The sequence below is a fragment of the Pogona vitticeps genome, chromosome 4 (genome assembly GCF_051106095.1).
Source record: "Pogona vitticeps strain Pit_001003342236 chromosome 4, PviZW2.1, whole genome shotgun sequence".
Lineage (NCBI taxonomy): Eukaryota > Metazoa > Chordata > Lepidosauria > Squamata > Agamidae > Pogona > Pogona vitticeps.
Genome location: NC_135786.1, coordinates 165,681,956 through 165,698,954, shown reverse-complemented (window position 1 = coordinate 165,698,954; position 16,999 = coordinate 165,681,956). Strand labels below are relative to the sequence as shown.

The 16,999-nt window shown below is 42.1% G+C and overlaps 1 long non-coding RNA gene across 1 annotated transcript in view; it reads left to right on the top strand.

Annotated features, from left to right (window-relative positions):
• Nucleotides 1–235: 235 nt before the first annotated feature.
• The window catches only part of LOC140706382 (uncharacterized), a 32,823-nt gene continuing 16,059 nt past the window's right edge, over nt 236–16,999 (top strand). Inside the window, exons 1-2 of the long non-coding RNA XR_013545219.1 lie at nt 236–5,527; nt 14,637–14,758. This is a non-coding gene — a long non-coding RNA (uncharacterized LOC140706382). The remainder of the gene's footprint in view (nt 5,528–14,636; nt 14,759–16,999) is intronic.

Below are 16,999 nucleotides of genomic sequence, written 5' to 3'. Positions count from 1 at the left end.
TTGCCCCCTCTTTCCCTTTCCACCCCTTCCCCTCTTATCCTCCTCCTCCTCCTAGATCATGTTCTCTCTGTCACCAGCCCCTGCCCCAGTCAAATGGAGCCACCTTACTGGAGATGGTGATGGAGATGGTGACATCAACAGGGAGGCCAAGGTGGTGGCAGTGAGGATGCACACACTGACCCAAAACGTTTAGATTTGGGCTAAAGTCCATGTGACTTTAGCCCAAATCCATAAAATTACAACCCCTCTTCTGGTTTATTCTGGCAGTGGGACCAACCCCTCAGCTGACTTTGTTTGCCAAGCACTGCCTATGGATCAGAAACATTCCCTATTTTTGCTATAATTCCCAGAATCCCCCTGTCAGCATGACTCTGTTCACTTGGGGATTCAAGGACAGAGTACAAGAAGTAATTTTTCAAGCTCTGTTATGGCTGGTGGATCATTATCAGCTAATCAGAGTTTATTTAAGAGGGGTTCATGTAGACATTAGGAATGAATCTTACTCTGGTGGACTTCTTCTGTGTACTTCCTATGATTTTTACTTCCAGGATGTTTGTAGGTTGGATAGAACTTGGGCTTCACAATGTGCTTGTAGATGGATAGCTGCAGATTTGTCTGGAATAATTCCACATATTTGAATAGTGCTACAGGCAGATTTTCAAATGTGCAGAAAACTCAGCTTAGCTGTGTTTCATTGTGGCAGGGTGGAGATGCATTCAAGTTGCATGGTTTTGAAAATGCATACAAAATATGTGCTTCTGAAAAAAAGTATTTAGAAGGGATGGGCTTCATCTCATTAAAAATGCATGCACAGAAAAAAACTGATGGAATCAGAAGCAAATTAGACATGGACATACAAAAAGAAGAAGCTCTGCAGTGAGAAAAACTACATGTTTTGAGAAATACTTAATTGCAAAACAGATTTACTATACATTCAAAGTGACAAAATTTTCAAAGGTACATGGTAATACATGGGGCTGCTCCACATAGAGCACCCCGCGCTCTGTAACATTTTAGAACACACTTCTGCAATTTGAAATCAATCTGCAAAATTTCAGCAGAGAGTACTTTTTGCAGTTTTCACAGCAATTTCTATTCATGTACATCTGGAAGACACTCATAGCATATATTTGAAAGGTATAGACTTACATATAGTGGGCATGTTTATGCAGAGGTCTTACTATGCTTAGTGAGGGTTATTCCCAGGTGACCACACGTACGTAGGACTGCAGGATAAACCTAACTATCATCCAGCCCCAAATTCGTAGAGCCTGCCAAACTTTCACTTATGCCTAGAGGCAATGCTCAGAGGCAATTTGATATTATTTCATCTGCACAGCTGGCCCTGAGACTGAGCCCATACTCAAATCAAACCTTGCTTCCAGTGATCGCTAAAGCTAACTCTGTGGGTACAAGAAAGCCAGAGTTTAAACATTTTAATTTGAACACCATTACTTTGAAGAGAGACTTTAGCATAAACCTAGTTAATCTTCTACATGTCAATTTAAGAGGAAGTCCCATTTAAATTAAGTGAGACTCTGCAAATCGAACCTCTTGTCATTTAGATCAGTTAAGAGTTCAAAAAGTGCCTAATTTTGGCTGGTTTGTGATCCAGGTAAGAAAGAGTGATATTTATTGTTTGGCTTACAAGTCTATAAAGAAATGTTAGTAGGGAAGCTGAGCCTCTATTGAGATAATATGGATCAATGGGGTATGTGGGTCTCGAATTGCTGAACTAACCCAGAATTTTTACCAAAGCTCCATTTCTCTCTCCCACCAACATTTTCCCGCCTACTCTCTCTTACATCCTCTAGGAACGCTGTTTTTCGTTTTGTCTATAGGAAGTCTCATTCATTCTCCCATTCATGTTTAGAAGGAATTACTTAATTCTCTTTTTTCCCTCCCTGAGCAAGATTACCACCACCTATGTCCCTTTCCCTCTTCTTCTGCCTTTGCCAAAGAGAGAAAAACAGAGCCTGCCCAGATGGTTGAGGACCTAAAAGAAGGAACATTTTCTCATGCTTTTAAAAGGAGCATTTTCTTTCCTGCCCAATATTTAGCTCCTTCAAATGCAAATGGAGAGGTTTCACTCCAAGGTTAGCATAACAATTATGGGAAAGCTTTAAATCTGAAGCATTTGTTTACAGCATGAAAGGAGTCCACAGTCCAAAAGCTCTGAGGCCAGGCCTTTTCACCAGCTATTTTCTGACTAAGTAGTGAACGGCAAGTCAATTTTAGATCACAAAGGAAACTAATTTATATTGCAGAGTAAGCTAATTTTGAAGGAACTTCCACATTAGAAATAACTTTAAATTTTTTTTAAAAAAACTTTCTGCTGCTGAAGGAAAATATTAATTTCTCTCTCTTTTCTTTTTTAAAAAGATTGCATCTTTATTTTTAATGAGTCTCCTGAATGTTTTGAAGTTAGGAACCAACTCTTCAATAAGGCCTTTACATTTCTATATATGTGGAATTATAGCTGGAGTGTGAAGAGTGGGTCCAGAATCAGAAGCATTTCTACATAAAACTTACATCGTTCATTCTCCCACCCCCGTGCCATTTTCCACATCACTTGCTGCCACTTGCTTTTTAAATATACACAAGTCTTAATTAATTAAAAAAACTTTTAGTGAATACTATAATGCTAAAATGTGTCATAATGAAACTTCTGTCCATGCCATAGAAAAGGTACACAGTTAATAGGAAACATCCCTACTTAATGTGTGATTAACATGGCCTCAACCTCAAATTACACAGTTCCCCTCATCATTGTGTGTAGTACCTGAAAGGTGAGATTTTTAAATGTTCTCACAAGAACATGGCTATCAGTGTGGTTGAGCTTTCAGATCCTTTGCCAGAAAACAACACACCTATTTTGACAAAAGAACATATTTTTGTTACTAATATGGTACCAGAAAAGTGGGGAATCTCATTCAGTTGTTCCTCAGATGTTCCTGAATCACAGCCCTGTTTATGCCTGACTATTGACTAAGGGCCTGCCCAGACTGGCTTTTTTGGAGTGGGGTGGATCGGGCTACAATGGGTCTGTTAAGATTGAGCAGAGGAGCTATGTGTCAATTGACGTGCTTCTCTCATCCAACAGCAAACAACTTGTAGCCCGATCAACTACCAATTTGATCACACGGCCGCTGTCTGCTTCCCAAGTTGATGAGGGCCAGAAGCCAGTGTGGTGTCAGAGAGACTTGCTTCCTCTTTCCTGTTCCTCTTCCCAGCTGATTGTGTGGCCCCTCTGCACCCCACAGCTGATCAGTGGAAGCAGGAAGCTGGCTGTGGCACCATAGAGGCACAGAGCAGCTTGCAGCTTTACAGCCAAGGCTCACTGCCTGTCAGGTATTCTTGTCTGCTCCCCAACTGATCACCACCACAGCTGCTGCTCTGCGAGTCTGGGAAAAGGTGGATTTTAAATCCATTGAATTGTGCCAAAAAGAATGAATGCCTCAGCCCTGAGACAGAAGGGTGTGTGACAGCTCTTAAAGGGAAAGGATGGATAATTTTAAGTAGAAAAAGAAGCAGACAGTCTCCCCCACCTGCATCCAAACAATGCCATTAGTGATCTACATACCATAACTTTATGCCAGTGTGGACAGACTTTATGCTACCCAGAACTGATGAGAAAAAGAAATTTAACACTGTCTAGAGGGCCATAGGTTTTCTAGTCCTGCGTTAGCAAAATGGTGGTGGTGGGTTTGGGATGTGTGTGAGAGAGCAAGCTTTTCATGTGACAAGATAATGTCTTTGAGCTGCTAGGAACAAATGATACTCTAGTAACAGAAGTATAGCCTTAAGAAAAAGGTTTAGATTCCCTTGAAACAAGTGAGTATAAACATACGCTGGGCACCTTTAAAAGTCAATTAAAAACATGGCTGTATATTCAGGCCTTCCCTCCAGCTAATATCTGATCTTTATTTTCATTTTTTCTTTATTTATTTCTTATTTGGCCTTTACATTTGTTATGATTTATGTAATATTTTGTGTTATTTTACTGCTTTGTGTGATATTGGAAGCCGCCTAGAGTGGTCTTGTAGACCAGATGGGCAGGGTATAAATGAATGAATGAATGAATGAATGAATGAATGAATGAATGAATGAATGAATGAATGAATGAATGAATGAGTGAGTGAATGAATGAATGAATGAATATTTAGAACAGATAATCCAGGTAGACTGATTTTTTAAAAATCACATTAAGAAACTCTAGTAACACTTCTTACATGCTCAAGATAGAAGAAACTGATAGAAGAAACACTTTCATCTCTTCCTCACCAACATTTTTCAGGATTTTTGAAGCACTAAAAATCCTCAAAGAGGAACAACAAGATAAATGTGGTCCCCATCTACAGTGAAATCTCCCACGTACCACTACTTATGTTGTAGTGCACACTGATCAGTGAGGGAGGATATCCTGTGATTTCCCTTGCAGTCCAGTTATACCAGTCATTTATTTGTTCTTCTGGCCACACCTGCAGAAATGGCAACAAAAGTCTGCAAAGTCAAACTTATGGTTTTTCCTGTAGTGATGTATGGAAGTGAGAGCTGGACCATAAAGAAAGCTGACCACCGAAGAATTGATGCTTTTGAATTATGGTGCTGGAGGAGGCTCTTGAGAGTCCCCCGGACTGCAAGGAGAACAAACCTATCAATTCTAAAGGAAATCAACCCTGAGTGCTCACTGGAAGGACAGATCCTGAAGCTGAGGCTTCAATACTTTGGCCATCTCATGAGAAAAGTAGACTCCCTGGAAAAGACCCTGATGTTGGGATAGAGTGAAGGCAAGAGGAGAAGGGGACGACAGAGGATGAGATGGTTGGACATTGTCATTGAAGCTACCAACATGAATTTGACCCAACTCCGGGAGGCAGTGGAAGATGGGAGGGCCTGCCGTGCTCTGGTCCATGGGGTCATGAAGAGTTGGACATGTCTGAGTTACTAAACAAGAACAAGAAGGAGCAAAAGGTGAGGCGGTGGGGAGAAGCACATCCCAACCAGAATGCGCCCTAGGAAGCACCCAGTCCTTACCATTAAGGCGGGCACTAAGGAGATGAAGCACGAGGAAGCTGACTTGAGAGGCAAGGATTTATTACCAACCTGTTTCTATGCTTTTTTTTGGGGGGGGGAGGGAAAAAGACCCAAACACAGAACCCCACACAAGGACTACTGTTGCTGCCTGTCTCCCAGGTCGGAATGTAAACAGTATTTCAAATAGTCATGTGATTTTAAATTGAATCTATTTAGAACAGAAGTTATTGCAGGGCAAGTGTAAATGTAGATAAGCCGTAAAAGTGCTGTGAAAGCTCTGGTTTGGTTAAGCACTCAAAGTGAAGCAACCCATTTGCCTCTTTCCTTCTAGTGATTTATGGAAGTAAAAAAGAAAATGAAATGATAAACACTCAAACATATGGACCACCTAGAGACAGTGGCAAGTTGCTGAAGAAAGGGCTAAATATATAATTCAACAGTAACAACCAGTCTGCAGTTGTTCTCTTGCTAGTAGGACCTCGTTTGCATGGTGAGTGATTATTATCTTTGTTTTTGTCATCTCATTCTTCATCTCAGTGGTGCCTGTAGGCTTAGCAAGCATATATGCAGAATGCACACCTTTCTGATCTGTTGGATGAATTAAACTCTCTGAGCTGCTTCTTATAGTACTCTGGATAGTTATGAAATTGCTGTTGCACTTCTCTTGCACATGTAACATGTAACGTACATCCTTTAAAGCAATGTTCCCCAACCTTTTCCGGTGCGCGGACCGGCTGGGGAAGGCGGGGCACTCTATGCGCTCACATGCATGTGTGAACAAGCGGCATGCTGTCTTGCACAGGCGGGGATGCACCTGCACAAGCACCGTGCTGCATTTGCGCATGCATGTGCAGGCCTGCAGAAGCGTGCCACTGTTTTGCGCATGTGCACAAGTGGTTGTGTACATGCGCAAATGGCGGAGTGCTTGTGCAGGCAAGCCAGAGCACACGCACAGGTGCAAACAGGTGGTGCAGGGGTGAGTGTGCACGGCATGCGGGGGGAGGTATCTCTCAGCGGCCTAGTCTGGCCCAGGCCAGGGACTAGGACCAGGCCAGGGACCGGGGGTTCGGGATTGCTGCTTTAATGTTTATTGTTTCGATATAAATTTACTTACATGTAAAAATCAATAGTACTTAGCTTACACTGAAAGACAGCAGCATACATGTTGAGAAAAAAAACACATTTTGTAGTAGAGATGGGAGTATTCGTATATGAATACCCCCACACAGCTGGCGTTAACGAGGGTCCAACTCCATGGGGCCAGACAGTCCATTCACTGATCTGTCACTGCCACGGATGCTGCAATTCTTCCAAAGGCTCTGCAGACAGCGATCTGTGAGCCACTCTTCGACCTTGGAGTGAGGCTTGTCCTCCCACCTCCTGCCAGTGATCTGCAGAGCCATTGGAAGAATTGTGGCATCCGCAGCAGCAGCGGCAAGTGGACTGTGTGGCCCCATGGGGCTGGACCCTCATTATCACCACCTGTGTGTGGATATTCTTATACGAATATGAATACCCCCATCTCTATTTTGGAGTATATTTCCTTTTTGAATTGAATGCAGATAGATGATAGGTGCCCTCTTCAGCAGAGAGAGCTAGCACAGCTCGTGAAAGGGAAGGCAGGCTGCTGTCTCTGAAGAAGGTGGCAGTGGAAGATGAGGAGGCAGCAGCAGGACCGGGTAGGGAGGTGATGATGGGAGTGAGAAGTGACCAGGCATCCTTTTTGCCATAAACAAAGCACCAGGTGGGAAAATGTTTGGCAGTTCGTTTTGTTTCAGCAAAACAGGATCCTCCACCCCAAGTATGAAAAGAACCACGAACCAGCCTGATTCGTGAATTTGTTCACAAATTTGTTCAGTTCGTAGTTTGCTTCCTCCCCATCTCTACACGGCACCATAATCACTTTGAATTGCAACTAAAGTGGGTGCACAATCCCCACCATTTCAATCGGTCTACTCTAATTGAAACAGTGCTAAACAAAAAGATTTCAGCCAATGAGGGACAGCTTCATTTCTTTTGTGACATAACTGCATCTTTTTAAGGGATGTGGTCTGAGTAAATGGTGGAGAACTATCAGCTGGTGGTTCATGCTGTGTCACATGCTCTCATGTATATTGAGGTGATGGTAAGATGGATGGAAGGATGGTGTATTTTGCACTACAGACCACTGGCTGGTAGCATTCAGATCTTTAAAAAATGTACAAATACCAATTTTGATGAAAAGTAAAAAACTTCTTAAAACTGCATGTATGAATGTAACTAATTACTTCAAGGGCTCTTAGAACAGGCAAGTAGTTCCTTTTTAGAAACTTCATAGAGAACTGTAAAACATAAGATGTAGGCTTATTAGCAGGAGTTTCCTACAGAAACTCACTAGCGATACTCCTAGCTTCCTCAACAAAATATTATACACTAACTTCCAGGTTAGTGTGTGTTTGAAAAGAACTCTCGCGTACATGTTTTAATAGCTTGATTCTCAGAGTAATTACCCAGTAACAAACAATTCAAACAGTATAGGCTGGGGACAAATTTCTTTTAAGTACAGTGGTGCCTCGACTTATGAACTTACTTGGTTCCGGAACTCCAGTTGTAACTTGAAATGGTTGTAAGTTGAAGCCATACTGAAAGGGGGGGGGGGAAGAAAAGCAAACAAACTGTGCAAGACCATTCGGAAATGCAACAAAAGCAAAGCAGAAAGCAAACCATCTGTGCAAGACCCTTCAGAAATGCAAAAAAAGCAAAGCAAAAAGCAAACAAACCCTGCAAGACCCATCGGAAATTGGAAAAAACAAGCAAAAAGCAAACAAACCCAGTAAGACTCATAGGAAATGAGAAAGAAAACACCAAAAAAACAAAAAACCCCTGCAAGACCCATCACAGCATAAAAACATAATCCCACCACCCAGCCGAAAAACCACACTGCAAAACCCACCCAGAACAGTTTTTAAAAAGTAGAAATCAGCTCCTTTCTAGCCGGTCCGAAGCCTTCTCTGATCACACACTCTCTAACTGCTGGGGCGAAAGATCTACAAATAAGCAGCCTCTTCACCACCAATGGTTAGCAATTTTTATTCCTTGCTTTCCCCCCCTGCCTTTTTCTGGTTGTAACTCAAAGCTCCGGTCGCAAGTAGAAGCATAATTTTGCAGCCGGAGCTGGTCGTAACTCGAAATGTTCATATGTCAGGACATTTATAAGTCGAGGCACCACTGTAGTTGGTTGAAGAACCATATAAATCAATGAGACACGTGTGAAATTATGGCTCACATATGAAGCAACAGGAAATCACACCCGCTCACAAAGGAGAGAGTTGCCACTTAAATTTGTCCTTTGAAGAGACATCCTGCATACTGTGACATGTTAAGTCTGCCTCCCATAAACTGTTAGTGTTCTCCTAGGAAACACATTCAGGGATTAGATATGTTCCGCCAATATATACTCACCCCCTGGATGGGAGTAAATAATTATTACTCCATAATTGCCACTCTGCATTACCCATTTACTAAAGACTTCAGAAGGTGGCAAGAATGAGAGGCAGAATGACACCATGGCTGAGTAATAGCTTTAACAAAAATAATTGCCAAGAAAAGAGAGAGAAGAAAGTGCAGTCTCCACAGAATCCAGGCATCAACAATGACAATACAGTAACTGGAGCCAATACGCAGTGAAGGTTGGATTCACATGGAAGTGTTGCCAGGAGATTATTTTAGTTGGATTATGTATTGAGGCTTGAATGATATCTACTTAAAGGTCCCACAGATTTCAGTGTAAATTACTCCTGGGTGGGTGAAAATCTTAATTGAAAGTTGCAGCAAAAGAGCATCCTCCCCCCTCCTGCTATGGTCAGTGTTAGGCAGCAGGACTTTGGATGTAGTGCTACATCTGCCATAACCCTCCTCTTCAATCTCACTTAAGAGGGCTTGGTACCTCTAATGTTTGCAATGAAAGAGAGTTAACATGTATTACCTCACCCAATGAGAAAAAACTCTGTTTTGCGTGAGAAACAGTATTTAAAAGGAAATGCTTGCCCAATAGTTTTCATATCGATCTGGTAAAATTTGATAATAGAAAGAGGGAAGGATACTTAATGCCAAATGAACTGGGGTAGCTAGGAAATGGGGATGTAGATTTGGAAATATTTGGAATTCACTGAATAATGCCATATTCAGACACCTCCGAATATATCTGAATCTGAATTTGATAGTTTGATATATGTAATTATAATTCTTAATGTTCAGAGTCCCGTTTGCTTCTACAGATTAGGACAAAAAGGCTAGATTTCTGCTTGCTAGAGGAAGAAGTGAATGTTAAACCTATTTCTGAGGCATCCTGGAGTGATTTCTTAAGAAATGATAGTCTGGTGCCAAGGTTAGCAGGGTTGGAAAATTTAGTGTCGCCTGATTTGGGTTGCTCCGGGTTTCCTATGGGAGAATGGGGTGACAGCAAGCTGTTTTTCCCCACATTAGTCCTTTCCAGTTGAAAGGGAGACATAGCTGCTTATAAATCCCATTAGGATTTGTTGTTAGGACATGCTCTGTGTCCTTATAATTTTCTCTGTGTCCTTTTATGAACTCTCAATACAGTTAGGATTAAGATTCAGGATTAGTAGACTCATAGATCATATGTTATAAATCAACAGGGGAATATTATGTCAGAATTAGGCAGAATCAGATACTATTCTTCTTTGGGTATGGTACTGCTGGTAGTATGAAATCTGGGTACGGTAGAAGACATAGACACTTGAGGAAGGCTGCAGGAATGCTGCCTGCACCCACTGCAGCAACTTTTATTGAAAGGAGTGGATGAGGGAGAGGAAAAAGACAGCCTACAACTGCTATTATGAGCCCCTCAAGCAAAATCTGTCACCCTGTACATCACTGACACTATGAAAGAGTAGCAGGCAGGAATACAGCAGGTGTGTTTGTCTCCACCAAGGAGGTGGCAGAGAAACCTCCGGTTCAGGGTGGAACAAATACAGTGAACCTCAGATTTGTTCCAATAATATATTTGTGTAATCCAGCCAGTGCAAGGGACCAAAAAAAGATGGTGAAGAAGGTATTTTTCTCACAAAGAGCCCGTGTGCCAGAGAAGGACAAGGTGTGTCCTTTTCTGTTTGCTTGGGCAGCAGCAGTGCTGCTGCATTTGAGGTTGGGAAAGAGATTGATGAAGAACACCTGACATTGCCTTCCATATCCATATCTGGCAGCTCCATCATGGTCAGGGGAGAGTTCTCCCCCAGCCCCCATTCCCAGCAAATTTCTTCTGTGCAAGGCAGCATTGTGTTTGGTAGAAACTCCTTCAAGTATGTATAAATCTGACATGGGGAAGTGAAGACTGAGGGGACACAGATGAGCACTATTTCAGAAGAAAGTGACACAAATCACCCCTGCCCCTCCAACTGGCCCTGCCCCACCAGTTGCCAGAACTAGTAGTGATGACAAGTTAGCAATCCTGTTAGGAACATGCGGTCAAAAGCTGGAGCTCCTGAGGAGTCAATAACCTGGAAGCATTTTCAACAGTGTCCAGTAGATGCTCACATGGCTGAGTAAATGCGCTGCAAGAAGGTGCTTGAGTGTGGGCAGGACTTGGTCTGCTTCTCCAATAGTAGCAGGTTCAGTCACTTGAAAACTCAGCACAGGATATTGCTGCTGGCAAATGAAGTGGGTAATGTGTGGACAAGTGTCTTCCTCTTTGTGAAGGGTAAGAGCCATCAGAGAACAGAGGCCATCAGCTCAAGAAAGCAGGCAGGTAGATGGGCAAATAGCAAGAAGTGGGAGACAGAAAATGCCAGACCTATGTCTCAAGAATAAGTTCCAGGCTGCTCTGGAGCAGCCTGGAGGGATGCAGGAAAAGACCTTCTGCAAATGTAAAAATGCCAGGATCACTTTGGGGAGATGATAGTCTTGGAGAGCCATTTTGTCTTTTGGAGAACACTGGTTTCCAGGGGTTTGTGGTAGAATTGGCACCCTATTACCAATTGCCATCCCAAATGAGAATGTCAAGCAACTGGTGCAGCAGAAATTGGCCAGGGCACAGGTGGTATGTTCATGTTGATTTACAACCCCTGTTTAATCGCATGTTCCCTGTCCCCATCCCGTGGTGTTGTTGAGTCATTAAGTCATGTCTGACTCTTCTTGACTCCATGGACCACAGCATGCCAGGTCCTCCTGTCTTCCACTGCCTCCCTGAGTTTGGTCAAATTCATGTTGGTAGCTTCAATGTCACTGTCCAACCATCTCATCCCTAACCCTAAACCTATAAAATAAGACTTTTAAAAAAATAAACAAACAAAAACCAAACTCACAATGTTCAAGAGACTAAGGGACATACTTCAGTAGTGCAGTTACAGAAAGGCAAGTTCTGTTGGATAATGGGTCAAACCTGTAGGCAGCACTGCACACCAGGAAGATGAAAGGGTGTGGTATACGGCCCCCACTCTCAACCTAGTAGCTTGGAGTGCTTTGCAGGCTATGGAAGACACATACTTAATAAAACTGAGTGGGACAGAAAGGTGGCAGGGCATTTTCACTATAGTGTCCTAGGTAGTGAGCTGTTGCAGCAGAGACGAGAAAAAACTGGGATAGTACTGGCGCAGCAAGGAGCACTCCATAATTTGGCACTGGAGACTTCCATTGGTGTGGCTGCTCCTCTGGGCAGAGAAGACTGGAACATCAGGGGTTGTGTAGTCAATATCATCCAAAATTTTGAGAGTCCAACATAGGTCCTTAGTGAGGAGAGGGCCATTCTTAGATAGGTGACTCTGATGTTCCAGGGCTTGGTTGACATGATGGAAGGCATGATTAGGGGACAGTCTAGGTGGATGTGGGATTCCATAGAGGGATAACAGCATTCTTTTAGGAGCAAATAAATCTGAGAAGGAACTAGTTTTATTTCATATGTTTATAACAGGCTCAGGTAGTTGCTCTGATACTAAGCCTTGGCATGTTTTAGCACAGTAAATGTGTAACACTCAGATGAGCTGCTTTGACCTTATTAAGGTTTTTTAAAATGTCCAATTGCCCCCTCCACCCTTTTTCCTGTCAAATAAGCCATTTACTCTTTGCAGTGAATACCACAAAGCCTTTGATTCTTTCTTGATTTTATTTTCACCAAACTGAAAATGGGGCTCTATTCTCTCGGCAGGTAAATAGTTTTAAATCCTTCATGTTTTTGTCTGAGCTAAGCAAAGCTAAAAGGCATTACATGTGTTCCAAGTTCCAAGTAGTAACTCTCACTGTGTTCAAGTGAGTTATTCCCTCCCCCCGCCCCCGCTCTCCCCTGCTTCCTATTAAGGGTTCGGCCACAATGCAGCTTTAATCAGCTTCACTGATTTAAAACTAATTTGCACTTAGCTTCAAGGCTAAGGTCCGCAGCACAAGTTGAAGGACTTTGACATCAGAAGTCAGAGTGAAAAGCCTTGGGTAGGTAGATGATATTGTGCTGTGTGGTCACAAAGAAAGACCATTTCCAAAGGTTCTAAATTAGTTAGGGGTGGAGAGGGAAGAACAAAGTCACATTTTTACTTCTATTAATGTAACCTCTTTGTTAATTCGCTATCTGCATTTTTGCTGCTTCATGTACATTAATAGAGTTGGTGGGTATGCTGGCTTTTACTTTATAATGCTTTCAGGCATCCAGTTCATTAAAAAAACCCCAATGCATAACAGAAACAATATAAAATATAAAATTGTATATTTATTTAATCCCCGCCCCCAAATGGGCAATAGTTAAGAATGCAACCTGCCATCAAATATTTTGATGGGCAATATGAAAATCTCTTTTGAATTTCATTTTTGTTTACATGAGAAGAGAATTCAGGATGCCATTTATCATTATGTGGTGCACTGGAAACTTGTTGTAAATGTCCTTTATCTGCTGCTGCAGGAACAACATTGGTCAGATTTGTCAAAAATTGATTACTTAGCAACAAACTCAGATAAGGACATAATCAGACATGTAACTGGCTTTTTCATGAACTGTCATAAAGTCTTGCCAACATATCTTGACTTTTTGTTTGCAATTGACTGTAAACGAGCTGCATGATGACACATAAGCAGGGTTTTTAGTTGAGTAATAAGCAGTTATTATTAGAGATGGGGACAAGTTAAAAAATGGTGATTTGTTTTGATTCGTGATTCGTCAAGGTTAACGGATCAAGGAATACAAATATAAGAATATTCTTCAACGAATTGACAACTTTCTTTGTATATTCATCTTTGCTTTAAACCACTGTAAAACTGCCCCACAACCACCTAGAGATACCAAAATTGCAGGAAAGCTTTCTCAGATGCTTTCCCACAACTCCTGAAAGTTTGGTGAACATTGGGTAATGAGTCCCTGAGTTACAGTATATAGTCACAAAGAGGAACCCCCAGCAAAGCCCCCCCAGGTACTTAGAATATTTGGAATCACAACAGATCTTATGTCTTGTCCCAACATGTCTGCCAACTTTGTTGAAGACTGGATATCAGACATCCGAGTTATTCACCCACAAACTGGGTCCCCCCAGGAGAGTTTACTACACGGCACAGAAGCTCATGGCATTGAGGGAGTTATTTTTGGCCCCAGCAGAATGAGAGGTCTTTGGCACTCAGAGGCATGCATGAGGCATTGAGTTTATCTTCAGCAACATTACATTTGCTAGTGAAGTAGAGTTTGCTCTTAGGAGGACTGGAGGCAAGAATGTATTTGGCAGCACAGCAGGCTTTTTGGCCCCGTCAGGCACAGAGGAAGTTGGCAGCAGAAAAGCAGGGGTTTTTGTCCCTATTGGGCATTGAGGCACATACCTTAGCCCCCCACCCCACCCTCACCAACAGCCCCTTACCTTAATCGCAGCTGCCAAGGTCTCCTGGGCCTGGCCTCTCAGCCACGGCATGTAAAAAGGAACACTGGCCGCCTTTCGCAAAGATGGTGGCTGCAGCTTAATTTAAGGTAGGGTAGCCGCAGCTGCCATCTTTGTGAAGGGCAGCCAGTTTCCCTTTTTACATGCTGTGGCTCGACTAGGCAAAGAGACTTTGACAGCAGCAATTAAAGTAAGGGGCTGTTGATGGGGGTGGGGGAGGGCTAAGGTAGGGAAAGGAAGGGGGTGGGGTAGGCTGTGGTATTGGGTGGCTGTGTGGGATGGTGGCTGGCAGAATGGTTTAAAAAATACAAAGATCAAATAAAAATGGATAAATATTCATCCCTTCGTATTCATGGGGGTCTCTGGAACCCACAAATATGAAGGGACGGATATTTAACATATCAGCTATATTTGTCGAAAAAGCCGATCCATTTTTATATTCATCCACATCTTTAGTTATTATTATGACAGCAGTGAACTTAAAAAATTTAATACTTGATCTTTATTTTTAGCTATGGAATCTTTATTGTGTACTGGTTCCTCTTTTGGTAAGGTAAAGGTTCCCCTTGACATTTAATCCAGTCGTGTCTGACTCTAGGGCAGGGTGCTCATCCCCATCTCCAAGCCGTACAGCCAGTGTTTGTCTGTAGACAGTTTCTGTGGTCACGTAGCTGGCGCGACAAGACACAGAATACCGTTACCTCCCACCGAGGTGGTACCTATTTATCTACTTGCATTTACATGCTTTCAAACTGCTAGGTTGGCAGGAGCTGGGACAAGCCACAGGAGCTCACTCCATCGCGTGGATTCGATCTTATGACTGATGGTGCACAGAGGCTTCTGCGGTTTAACCCACAGCACCACCACGTCCCTGCCTTTTGGTAAGGTCTCTGTTTAATACAGAATAAATTACACTACAACTGTTTCATGGTAAGAATGCAGTTAAACTGCAGGACTTCAATCAAACCTCTGCTCATGACTTGAGTTTGATCCTGCTGTGTTCAGGTAGCGAATTCAAGGTTGACTTATTCTTCCATCCTTCAGAGGGTGTTAAAATGAGAAGGCAGCTCACTGCATAATTATGTTGTAAACCACCCAGAGAGTGCACTAGCACTATGAGGTGGGGTATATAAATTGAAACAAAAACAACAAGCAATATTCTTAAAAAATTAGAAAGGACTGTGGCAAAAAGGTGAAGATTTGAGAACAGTGGGCAGGTTAAAAAAAAGGAGTGGTGGAAGGAAAGAGTAAAGTAAGTGGGAAGAAGGTGAAGAAGGTAGGCAAAAGGCAATCTGTGCTGGGAGGGACACTTTGGGGAGCAAAAGGGATAACAAAAAAAAAATCAGAATGCAGGGACAGCTGCTATCCTAAGAAAACTAAACAGGACTGGCAGTGATGCATGGAGCAGTCGAGCTTGGCTAGTGGAAATGTGCCCATGAGGAAACAACCTCAAATGCATGGATCTGAGATCCATCACTAGAACAAATCAAAGCATAACATGTAAATGTATTTGAATACATTCTGACTGTATTGTTTATTTGTATTTTAATATTTTTATTATCTGTTCTGTTGAATTGGTATTTTAATTATGCTGTTGTGTGTCTTTGTTATAAACCACTCAGAGTGGCCCTTGGTCAGGTGGGTGGTATGAAAATGAAACAAACAAATAGTAAATAAAACAGAATAGAAAGCAACACCCCCTTCCTGCTTTCAATTTGTTGGCACTAGTTTTCGTCTTGGGTCATGTGGATTCTAGGATGCCATTCCGGTACCATGGGTGCATGGAAAGTGGAACAAACGGTCCGTATGGTTGGCTCACAGCCTTGTAATAAAAGAAGTGGCGAGCCTAATTCAGCACTATTACATATGAATATACAGGAAGTCCAACATGATTTTAAAGAGTTAAGGATTCAGACCCTAGGGCCTGGCACGTGAATCTTCCCTTCTGGTTTCTCTCATTTCAATTTTTTAAAACTGCAAATATTTTCCATCTAAAACTGGAAGAAATTTGTAAATCTGGTCAGTGTTATCAAACAGATATGAAACCATATTCTCACCCATCCCTGTTTGGATCTTTTACTCAGTGTAGAATGCAGAAGGTGTCTCTGTTTTCCATATAGGTTACTGGGATCAGAGTTGCATTGTGAAATGTATTGCCCAATAAAACTAAGGGGCTGAACTTTCTCAGTGACTATTACCTCATCTAAACTAAGCGTTCTGTCTCTTACTTCTTATTTAAAATGGTGATATACTTCCCAACTGGAGAGTCTGTTTACAAATAGAAAATGAGGAAAATCAATAGAAATCAATAAAAACACAGTAAAAACAGTAACCACACTGTTTGATTATTGCATTTGTGAAAAAAGAGAGGTTTTGGGTAGCTCTTTCGCAACTTTGCCATTACCTCCCTCAGGAAATTGGTCTACTAAGTGAGCAGGATTTCAGGGCAAACCTGGAGAATGGGAGGGACTCAGGATGTCATGGGGTTGATCTTTGTGATGAGGACAGGCAAAGTTGTCATGCAAGCAAGCACAGCAATACAGAGACACCAGATTGCTGAGTTGGTGATTACTGGTATTGGTCGGGAAGGGAAGCCAGGATTCAAAGACCATTTCTCACACAGGGAAATGAAATATTCTACTCTTGGCTTACCATGTTTTCTGAGGTTTGTCTCCCCACCTGAAGACTCAGAGAAACAGAAATTCCCTGAGATTTCAGCCCGTACATCCAAGCCTGGTAGACTTACCTAATGATAACTTTTTAGCAAACGTTGTAAAGTCTTTCGGTTTGATTTTTTGTTTGTTTGTTTGTTTGTTTGCTTGTTCATTCATTCATTCATTCATTCATTCATTCATTCATTTATATGGTCAGTGCCTTATTTTAAAGGTGGGAAACAGCAAGTAGGAAAAGTTGCATTTTTTTGGATGACAGTTTCCAGAATCTCCCAAGCAGCATGGACAGTGGCCAACTGGCAGGGGATTCTAATATTATAGTGAAATGAAAAGAAAAGATTAAAGTTTCCAGTGGTTGATTTGCACATTCCATTCTGCTCTTTAAGGTTGCTTTATCTGCATTTTTAAAATACACCTCGCTCTTCTTCATACCTTCTTCTTGTCAAGAAT